The sequence below is a fragment of the Lactuca saligna genome, chromosome 5 (genome assembly GCF_052625555.1).
Source record: "Lactuca saligna cultivar CGN05327 chromosome 5, ASM5262555v1, whole genome shotgun sequence".
Lineage (NCBI taxonomy): Eukaryota > Viridiplantae > Streptophyta > Magnoliopsida > Asterales > Asteraceae > Lactuca > Lactuca saligna.
The window spans coordinates 318,217,911-318,229,765 of NC_136421.1; positions in this window are offsets into that span (position 1 = coordinate 318,217,911).

An 11,855-nucleotide genomic window follows, 5' to 3' on the forward strand; every position below is an offset into this window, starting at 1 on the left:
GTTTTGAAAAAGGTTTCAAAACTTGCCCTCAAGTTTTGAAATTTAAATTTTGATTAAAAGTTTAATTTTGATGTATATTTAAATTCTAAACCCTAATGTTTTGAAATGTTTCAAAACTTGCCCTCAAGTTTTGGAATTTAAAAGTTGATTAAAAGTTTAATTAGGAATGTTAAATTCTAAAACTCTAGTAATGTTTTGAAAAGTTCAATACCTTATGGCTTTATTAATTAATTAAGGTGTATAATTAAAAGAGGTTTAATAAATCCATAAAAGTTTAGGTTAACCATTTAATTGAATTAAAAGTGTAATTGTTAAAGTTAACCACATAGTATTTTAAAAGTGTAAAATGCACCCATACTATATATAACATTAAAAGTCTAACATTATATATATGTATGAGTCAAAGTCAGTCTTACCGTTAGTAGGCCTCATTCACGGAGCTGGTCTATAAGGGGTGCTTAAGGAAATTGCCTATAAAATGGCGATTGAATGGGTATCCACTTTTACCCACCGCACTCTTGACTAGTGGAGGGTCGTTGGTCGAACGGGTAGGATAGGACGAAACCTTCCATTATAAGTATAATGAAATACAAAAGTAACTAAATGTTTTTACAAATTCCAAATCTTAGTTACTTAGGCAAAGTGAATTGATGCAATTCCATGAAATTACACTTTGTGCCCTTGCGAAGACGTTAGTGGAGCGTGTGTGGTTTATCGGCACACTAAATGGTTCTAAGTAAAGGTAGCAAAGGGTGACTCAATGTTTGTCACAGTTCGGTGGAGCGTGTGTGGTTTACCGACACATCGAATAGGTGATTGTAACATGTGAGGGCACCATGTAAGTTTGCATGGTTATTCACACCCGCTTTGTGATCCTCGGCATCCCAGTCACAAACAAGAGGGGCATATCGAGATTTAAACATGCCATTGAAATGTTCAATGAATCTCAAAGGATCTAGTAGTTTTCATAGATTTAAAACTTAAATTTCTTTTTCGTTTTTCATGGTGGAAATTAGTGAATCGTCATTCACTTACCTTCAAATATTCTGCAACTAGATTACAGCATCCCTTTTCTAGGTTGTAGCGTATTGTGTTGGGTCCAAGCCTTAGTATCTCATTTGGGTGATTTACTAAGGACTCAATCAATCAACTAACTTGAATTTGTTTTCTCCCGTTTTGTAGATGTCAAAGTTCGACAACCATGGTCTTCCCAAATCCCGTGGAACAAGCATTCCACATGAAGATGGCATTCCACGATTCGATCGAGGAACAAGAAATCATGATTCACTTCCTCCACCTCCTCCAATTGTTCTCCCTAACCCACAAGATCGAAGAATTGAAAGGTTCAATATCACTAAAGCCCTATTGGAAATGAAACATGAAGATGGTAAACCCGTGTGTGCCGACGTTTTAGGAATGAAATCACACATTGATAGGTTGATAATGTTGGGTGTGTCATTCCCAGATGAGTTGGCTGTGAATTGGGTTTTGCAGACACTTCCTGAGTCATATAATGAGTTCAAAAGAAAGTATTATATGATGGATCATGACGACAACCTCATTGACCTAACTTAAATGCTCATTGTTGCTGAATCAGAAATGATTTGGCGAAGCAATGGAGCGTATTTGTTGGGAAAGTCAACCGACCATGCTTCCGAGGACGTTCTAAGAGAAGCGACCTGCATTTGCTGCCAAGAGAAAGGGTGTTGGATAGAAGTCTGCCCCAAGAGCCTGAAAATTCCAAAGATGGGAGAGTCAAAGAGTATGACTGCGCTTCAGGTAAAATCCACTATCTAACTTCGTTAAGTTTCTATTCATTGATTCAAAATACATTATGTGATAAGATTGCATTTGAATGTTTTGCAGGATCGGTGAAAAGAAAGGAAGCTTGGTGAAAGAGCAAGATGGATCTAATCACAAGAAATGGATCTTGATCGCATGGACTTGAAGATTAGATTTTGAGCTTAGATAGTTATAATAGAGTTGTTAGAAATTTTCATTTTGAAATACATAGTTTTCAATGGATTTTGGATTGTAAGGACAAATGTTTTCCACTGCTTTTATAAATAAAATAAATTTTGTTTGACTTATTTATTTATTTGTTTACTTCCTTGCAATGAAATCGTTATGAAAATTGATGTTTGCATATTTCTACAACGAATGGATATGATTCTTAGTTATGTTATTTATGGAAATGTCGAGAATTTACCAAATAAGGAGAGTTTCTCATCGCCCAATTTATCAATTGGACAGAAATTTGGAATCACGCAACTTGGTTGCATGATGAATGAGAAATTTCATATTTGGAAATTAGACTAATTCGTTGACAAAGTGTCAAGTGAAAGGACTAGGAGATCGAGCACACAAAGTTGTGTGTTAATCAAGTCCCCCATAAGAGAAACAAAGATATTCGTCATGATTTACTAAAGGTTTAGTAAATATGATTATACTCATAAGATTAAGTGTAATTCTAAATTGATTGAAAAAGTTTAAATCAAAAGCAAAACGAATAAAAATCAAGTAGGCAGAAAGATAAAAGTTTCTCCATTCTAAAAAGAAGGGAGAGTACCTTTTATGCTTTATGACAGGTTTTTATGATTAAGAACCATATCTCAATTGATCCTCTAAGTGAGTCTTAGTACAATTGTATGTTTAATAAGAGGAATCAAGAATTGAAGAAATGGTTAAATCAAAAGGTGAATCATACTTCGTTCCAATAATAAGTCTTAAAGTTAAGATTGTGACAATAAGTGAAAAGTATTAAGAAGGTTTATAACATTCATCAAATGTGGAAAGTTGTGATGTCTTGGATAAGACAAAGGCCAACTAGGACCAATTTATGAAGTGTTTTAATAAAAACTACACTAACTCTTGAATATTTGTTTGTCTAGAAATGTTTATTGACAAGAGAATCTTATATGTCAAGGAGTCAGTGGGAGTCTTATTGGTCTTGAAAGGTTTCAAGAACAAATCAAATAAACCTTATCGATCATCACTAGCACACGAGTTGAGGTTTACAACCTATCGTGTGAACATTATTTTGTTTCTGTGTTGTTTCCAATTGAGTTAATTATGCATGTGAGTTCTATGAGTTCTCATTTTGAACGCGTAAAAGGCAAGGCACCTTGATCAATGAAAGGTACATTGATAGGAAAAGGTGAGCTGCTTAACTACTTGGAAGACATGGTGGACAGTTGTGCTACCATAAGGCAAGAAATCAAGATTAAGAAAGTTCGATCCATATGAGTTTGAATTTGTCGTAAACTTTGGTTTTAACAAATTCACATGGATAGGAACACCTACACCGTTTAATTCTAAGTGTCATAAGATTTCCTCCTTCATGAAAATGATTGTGAGGAAATGGTTTCACTAAGAAAGATTTTAAGAAGATAGTGATTGTAAAGTTGCATTCTCGAATTCAATTATGGTTACGGTATCCCTTTCCATGATTTGAATTGTGAGGTTTGGCAATTAATCTTAATTGTTTAGACACACATATGAACTATCTAAGGCAAAGGTGTATAAGCTTAAGAGGCCTTGATAAAAGATTATCAAAGCATTAAGTATTAGAAACATGGACTTAAGAAATTCAATAGGTATTGTTTTTCTGGAAGTTAAGATGTTTTGAATACATGTCGAAGCTAGTGGGAGTATAAATGTTATGTTTTTTATAGTAATCATCATGATAGTGGGAGCATAAAAGTTATGATTGTATGATTATTATGGATAGTTTTGCAAGTTGGCAATATTAATTATAGAAAACAAGATTTATACCTTACAAAGTCGTAAGGGTTGTAAAGTTGTTTTGCTATAATTAAGGGAGAGAATATTATGCTTCATTTCAAATCTAAAGGATTAGGTTATGGAATGGTAATAAATTTAGTCAAAGGTACATAGTGTGTTCTTAAAATTTCGATTTTGATTACGGCATTCCTTTTCACAACTCGAATTTTGAGAACATAGCGAATAAAACATTATGCGTCGTGTCCCATACGCTTCGGGTATAGGATCGATTGCAAATGATTTAATATTTGACTATTCTAAATTTTCCAAATGTCTAGCGCATTTAGAGGAAAAAGGGACTAGAATTGGTTTTGACTAAAATAATTAAACAACTATCAAAGGACAATCCAAAGTTCGATGAGGATTGGTTGCTTGTGAGTAGTTGGAAGCATGATATTGGATGGACCATATCGACATTATTATGAATAGATAAGATTCTATTAAGAATGAGTTGTCATATGGAAGCGTGTCCATATTGGGAATTGAATATTGAAAATCTATGTCTAGATTAGAAACTTTTGTGCAAAAGGATGTTCAAAGGAATGTACTTTGAGTGAGAGACATCATATCTAAGGAATTGTCTTGTAACAATCTCCGATAGACGACTTTGTAATATCATTGGCAATAGTCTTTGTGACTTTGGTGCAGTGACATTACAAAAGGATCATTGCATAAAATGTTAGAATCTAGCATATTCTATAAGTAGCAAGAATTTGATATTCTTTCAATTATGAAAAAAAGGATTAGGAGTTGTGAAATGAGAATGATTGGAAATGTGTTCAATGTGATCTATTTTACAAAGTAAGAACCATAGGTAAACATTGTGTGCATGCTATGAGCATCGGATAAGTGTAGAAATTCAAGCAAGAAGTTGATTATCCAAAACGACAAATAATGAGTAATCGATATGGTGATAAATAAAAGGTGTTTTATTTATACTCAAAGGTTTGAGGCCATATGGGATTAGTATTATTCTTGTGTTTCGCATTTGCATGTTTTGACTTCCAGAATAATTGAATTTATTAAGAATAATCGAATTATTCGAACGGGCCACAGTCGTTCATATGTTGGAAGTAGATATGAATGAAGACTGTCGTGAATTGGTGTGTGGATTGTCTAAAGAGCATTATACATAAGCAAATGTTTGCTGCAACGTTCATGAGTGCTTATGAATATGAATTTGAGCATTGGATTAAACCCACACTCACTTGGATCACTCCATGAATTGTATCACGAGTGATTGGTGAGACGATAACATCTTATATTCTTGAAACCGAGATGTGTGAGTTGTATCTTGCTAATCGGTTGCACATTGATAATATGTAAACGCACTAGTAACTTGGTATTATAAAACATATTATTGTGTGTGATTTGGTAGGTAAGTGCAAGCGAGCATTGTATCAAAGTTTATCCGTTCCTTTTATCCAAAGAAGGATAAAAGTGATATCTTTGGGCCCCTTGATGGTTTAGTGATGACAAACGTAAATGCTCGGCCGGGCTAGGGCTAATTTGATTTGTTCAATTATTCAGTCGTCATAAATCGGAAATCGAGAAATAGTACAAAGAGAATGATTTGAAATCATATCTCATATGATATCTAGAATGGAGGAATATATGATTCCTTATCTAAGGACATGCTTATCTAATAGGATCAGAGTTGACAACGGCTTTGGAAAGCTATGATTGCAGATCAGGATCTGAAGTCATATGCATAATAGTTATTAGACTTATCCAAGTGGGAGACTGTTGGATTAGTGTCTAAGTCCATAACTATTTTGGTATTTACTTGACCCGATGGTGCATGGTCCTTTTGGGTTGCCTTCACCAAAGCAACTTGATTGGAGAAATAAATAGAGAGATAGGTTATTATGATTTATTAATATGTTATAAGAATAATATATTAAAGGAGAAATCATATTTGTTTAATTAATATTGGTCAATAATTAATTAGGAATTAATTTTGTGATCAACTGTAATTAATTAAACTAGAGGGGCTGAATTGTAATTATGTGATAGTTACAATATAAGGTAAGGATTATCTTATTAATGGTTTGGACGAATCTAAGGTGTGAAAGCCTTAGAATTCGACTAGGATAAGGGTTTCTAAGACTTATCTCATGGTTACTTGGTGGGCAAGCAACTAGATAAGGATAATGACTAAAACCCAAATCTTTACACCTATATAAACCCCCCTAAGGCTCATGAATTCGTGTATCCCTTCCCAAGAGGTCCTAGAGACGAATTCTTATACCTCTCCTCTCTCTTTATAACTTTTCCATTTGCTTATGGTGTTTGTGAACCATTAGAGGAGTGACACTTGTGACTCTAAGCCTTCCAAAGTCAATTCAAGGAGGAATTAGGATTGTTATTGCTACATAACAATCAAGGTAATATCTTAAACCTAATTATATGTTAATATCGATTTCCATATGCTAGAATTAGGGTTTATAGTCTTGGATTCAAAGCATGTACAATAGAGAAACCTACATCCAAGCTTTAGGGTTTGTATGAGCACATAGGATGTCTTATGACCAAAACCCATCAAGTTGTCACACATTTTAGCATGTTTAACCCTTTCCACCACATAATATGTTTGCATAAGATGGTTTAGTTTACAAATGTCACCAAATATGGTAGATATTTCAAGTTTGGTAAAGATCTAGTTGTCACCCATTTTAGCATGTTTTCATAACATAAACACAACATATAACATGAAAAAACACATATGCATGCATAAACACATAGATATACACAAAACAACTTTTATTCTCCCCAAAACATAGTAAAAACCTAAAATAAGGGGTATGAACTCACTTTGGGTTGTTGTTCTCGGTTTGATGAAGAGTTTGAAGGAGATTTCGGCCCTAGATGTTTCCTTGAGGAGATTTTCGAGATCTATGAAGTTCTAAGAGCATGGATCATGAAATGATGTAGGTTAAGAAGAGATTTTTAGTGTAAACTTGAAGTTAAACCATAGAGTTAAAAAGGAACTTACCAAGTTGGGATCTTTGGTGTGGAACTCTTGAACACCCACGCCTACACCCACCATTTTTTGTGAGGGAAGTATGAGAGGATTTTCTTGAGTTTGAGAGAAAAAGATGAGAGAAAATAGCGTTTAGAATGAAAAATGGATGAGATATTGTGAGGGGGTTCGACCGATGTGATGGTGAAAGAGAGAAGAGAGAGGCTAGTTCTTGAAGTATGTTGGATAACATTGCATATCTTGGATATATGGGAGGTAAATGCATGTGTATCCTCCATGCAATATGGAGGTGGAAAACATTTATCATTTGTAATTCCCCCTTTTTTATATTATGGCCGAGAATGGGGGAAAAGAAAAGAGAATAAAAGAGTTTGGGCCTTTTCTTGATTTAGTTCGAAATTATGAGGCCCAATATGAAGGTTTTTGGCCCATTGTGACCTTATGAGGGTTCACGGCCCAATAGTGATAACGAAAAAGGGTTTACAGCCCAGTGGAGCCCAAGAAGATAGTTGATGGCCCATTAGGGCTTATGAAACCATTTACGACCCATCATGGCCCATGAGAAATAAGATGAGTCATTCTAGTCCAACATGAACCAAAATACTTTAGTTTCATGAATGTGGGTCCAATTTAAGCCCAATTAGGGTTCCCTGAACCAAAATAGCCAAATTGAAAGTTTATTGGTCCATTAGGCCCAATAAGAGGATCTTAGTCCATAATAAATTTGAACCGGGATTTTTAGCGTTTCAGACCCATAGTTAAGTATATGAGATGCACTGTATTAGGTTTTGAAATTAACTCAGTAGTTTTGATTCAAATGGATGATGTTGATTGAGCATAGAGTATGATATCCACTTAGATTACAAGTATTACAATAGTTGATGTTTACACGAGGACATAATTCCCTAGGTAAAGTGCTAGTTGTGACATCATCCCCCCGTTAGAGGTAATTCCGTCCCAAAATTCTTTTGAAAGGTAGGATCATGAATGAGAGAATAAGTGAGGGTACTTCTTCTTCATCTGGTCCTTGCGTTCCCATGTGAATTTCGGTCCATGCTTAGCGTTCCATCGAACCTTCATAATCGGAATGCGACTCTGTTTCGTACACTTCACTTCCCTAACCATTATCTCAACCGGTTCTTCGACGAACAGGAGATTCTCGTTTATTCAATCTCTTATAGAGGAATGACAAGGGTTTCATCTAATAAGCACTTTTTCAAGTTTGAAACGTGGAATACGGTGTGTACGTTGTTGAGCTTCGTAGGTAGCTACAACTTATAAGCCATTAGACCAATTTGGGCAAGAATCTCGAATGGCCCAATGTATCGCGGATTTAGTTTTCCCCGTTTCCAAAAACAGATCATTCCTCTCTAGGGAGAGACCTTTAATAGTACTCGATCTCCGACTTTGGATTCCAGAGGTTTTTGTCGATTGTCAGCGTAACTCTTTTGTCGGTCACGCGACGCTTGGAGTCGGGCTTTGATTTGGATTATCTTCTCCGTAATTTCTAGAATGATTTCTGGTCCTATAAGTGTGATGCTCAGTGATTTCCCTCTTTCCAGCTGGGTGTCACCCACCTCATCCCAACAGAGAGGCGATATGCATTTGCGACCATAGAAGGCTTCAAAAGGAGCAACCCCTATACTTATGTGATAGTTGCTGTACGATAATTCAATTAGAAACAAGTGGGTATCCCATGACTTGCTGAATCTGATTACACAGGCCCGGAGAATATCTTCGAGTGTTTGGATGGTTCGCTCGGTCTGGCCATCGGTTTGAGGGTGGTAGGCAATGCTCATGTCTAGTTGTGTCCCCATAGCCTTTTGAAGCAACTGCCAAAATCATGAAGTAAATCTGCTATCATAATATAAGATAATAGATATTGTCACTCCATGAAGTCTCACAATCTCTTTGATATAAATTTGTGTTAATCTTTCCATCTTGTACGATTCTTTTATTAGTAGGAAATGAATGGATTTAGTTAACCTATCGAAAATCACCTAGATAACATCCAATCCGTCTGATGTATTAGGTAATTTGGTTATGAAGTCCATAGTAATCCTTTCCCATTTCCACTCGGGTATTGCTGGTTTGTTGTAGAAATCCCGAGGACTTTTGATATTCCACTTTCGCCTTGGTGCAAGTGTGACACTTTCCCACGTAAGTGGAAATTTCTGCCTTGATATTTGGCCACCAATAATGTTGTTTAATATCCAGGTACATCTTATGCGAACCTGGATGGACGAAATATCGCGTTCTATGAGCCCCATTCATAATTATCTCTCTGAATCCCCCAAGTTTAGGGACCCAGATTCGATTCATGAAGTAGTAAATTTCGTCCTCTCTAACTTCAAAGTTTTTATCCACCCCACGAAGTGTTTAATTTGTGGCATTCTCCAGCTTCAGTGTATCTGCTTGGACTCCCTTGATTTGTGAGGCTAGGTGAGAGTGGATGATTATTGATAACGTTTTCACCCGACGACCTAAGTATTCTTTCCTCCTTAGGGAATTAGCTACCATGTTAGCCTTGCCTGGATGGTACTTGATTTCACATTCGTAATCATTCAACAGCTCATCCCACCTTCGTTGCCTCACGTTCAACTCCTTTTGGTTTAGAATGTGCTGGAGGATTTTGTGGTCGGTGAAGACGGTGCATTGGGTACCGTAGAGGTAGTGCCTCCAAATCTTTAGGGCGAAGACCATAGCTCCCATCTCGAGATCATGGGTGGTGTAATTTACTTCATGCATCTTCAATTGTCTGGATGCGTAAGCTATCACCTTTCCACGATGCATGAGGACACAACCTAATCCTTTGTTTGAAGCATCGCAGTAGACCACGAAGTCTTCGGTTCCCTTGGGTAAGGATAGAACTGGTGCACTACAGAGTGCTCGATTCAAGGTTTAGAAGGCAGCTTCTTTCTTTTCCATCCAGTTGAAAGATACGCCTTTTGGTGTCAGGCGGGCGAGGGGTTTAACTATCTTTGAAAAATTCTAGATAAACCTTTGGTAGTAGCCCGCGAGACCCAAGAATTGGCGAATTTCTATTGGTGTCTTCGGAATCACCCAACATTCAATGGCATTGATCTTGGAAGGATCTACATGAATCCCGTCCTGACTGACTACGTGACCCAAAAAGTTCACGCTGCGAATCCAGAATTCACATTTTGAGAGTTTTGCATACAAATGCTCAGCCCTTAGGGTTTCCAGGATTTGATGGAGATGTTGACCATGCTCCTCTTTACTTCGGGAGTATATAAGGATATCTACAATGAAGAGAATCACGAAATTATCAAGAAATGGGTGGAAGACTCGATTAATGAGGTCCATAAATCCTGCGGGGGCATTTGTTAGACCGAAGGGCATCATAACAAATTCGAAATGACCATATCGAGTTCGGAAGGCAGTTTTTGGAATATCCTCTTCTTGGACTCGGAGTTGATGATAACCGGATCTTAGATCTATTTTGGAGAAGTAACTAGCTCCTTGTAGCTGGTCAAATAGATCGTCAATCTGAGGGAGCGGGTATCGGTTTTTGACTGTGATCTTGTTCAATTCCCTATAATCGATGCACATTCTGAAAGATCCATCCTTTTTCTTAACAAACAAGACCGGAGCTCCCCAGGGTGAGAAGCTTGGTTTGATGAATCCCTTGCTCAACAACTCGCTTAGTTGACTGGATAACTCTTGCATCTCGGCGGGAGCTAACCTGTAGGGTGATTTGGCAATTGATGTGGCTCCTGGTATTAGGTCGATTCTAAATTCGACCTGTCTTTCTGGGGTTATTCCTGGAAGGTCTTCTGTAAATACATCCGAGAAGTCACATGCCACTAGAATGTGTTTAATGTTTACTTCTTCGTTGGCCTTATCCACAACATGAGCGAGGAAAACATAGTTTTTCTTGTGCAGGCACTTTTGCGCCTTGATGCACGAGATGGGACGAAGATTGGCACCAGGTTTATCACCATAGATTATTAGGGTTTCATGATTAGGGAGGTGAAGAAAAACAACCTTTTTGCAACACATAATATCTACATGATGGGGACTTAACCAATCCATGCCGATTATCGCATCAAAACTCTAATATTTACTGGCATCAAATCTATTTGAAATGAATGGTTGTTTAGTGTTAATGTGCAACCTACGTAAAGATATTTGGTTGTTTTAGTTTTCCCATTAGCCATCTCCACTGTGAAGGCTTCGTTGAGCTTCTGGGGTTGTTGATATAGTAAGTATTTAAAATTGTTATTAACAAAGCTTCGCTCAGCTCCGCTGTCGAATAAGATGCATACATACGTGTTGTTAAGTGGGAACGTACCAGTAACAACTGTCAGGTCTTGAACTGCTTCACCTTGACCCAACGTCAATACACTTTCTGATCCTCCTGCCCCTTGGTTTTTGGATTTGGGGCAACCGCGTTTGAATCAACCAGTTCCTCCACACTCATAACAAGTGTAATTGGCCCCAACATTATTGTTTTTGTTACTGTTGTTGTGATTGTTGTCGTTGTTGTTTGACTGTTGGTTATGTTGAGGTTGGGATCTGCAATATCGTGCGGTATGACCCTTTCTGTTGCAACTTGTGCAATGCATCTCCTTACATTCCCTATGGTAGTGAAAACTGCATTTGTTACACTTGGGTAGGGTCCCTGAGTATTGTCTGGCAGTAGTTGGTGTAGATGAGACTGAAGCATGTGGTGTTGTGATAACTTGGGCAGTAGCAGTGTGGACAACTACTGTTTGTTGCTTCTTTGCAGACTCTTGGGTTTTTTTTCCCTTTTCACTTGTTGGTTTTGCCTTTCTTGTTATCACCTTCTTTCTTGACTTCGGTTTCCCCTGCTTTGGCACCATTCTTGTTTCCATGGTCGTATAACCTTTTGGTTAGCCTTTTGGCACTGTCATATGGTGTCAGGTTCACTGTGATTACATTCCTTTGAATTAGAGAGGTCAATCCCCAGATAAATCTTTCAATCTTCTTCCATTCGGATGTGATCATCCCTGGACATAAGAGAGACAGCTCACTAAACCTTGATATTTAAGCATCGATGTCAAAGTTTTGGACTATGAGGTTCCACAGTTCTTGCTCCATCTTC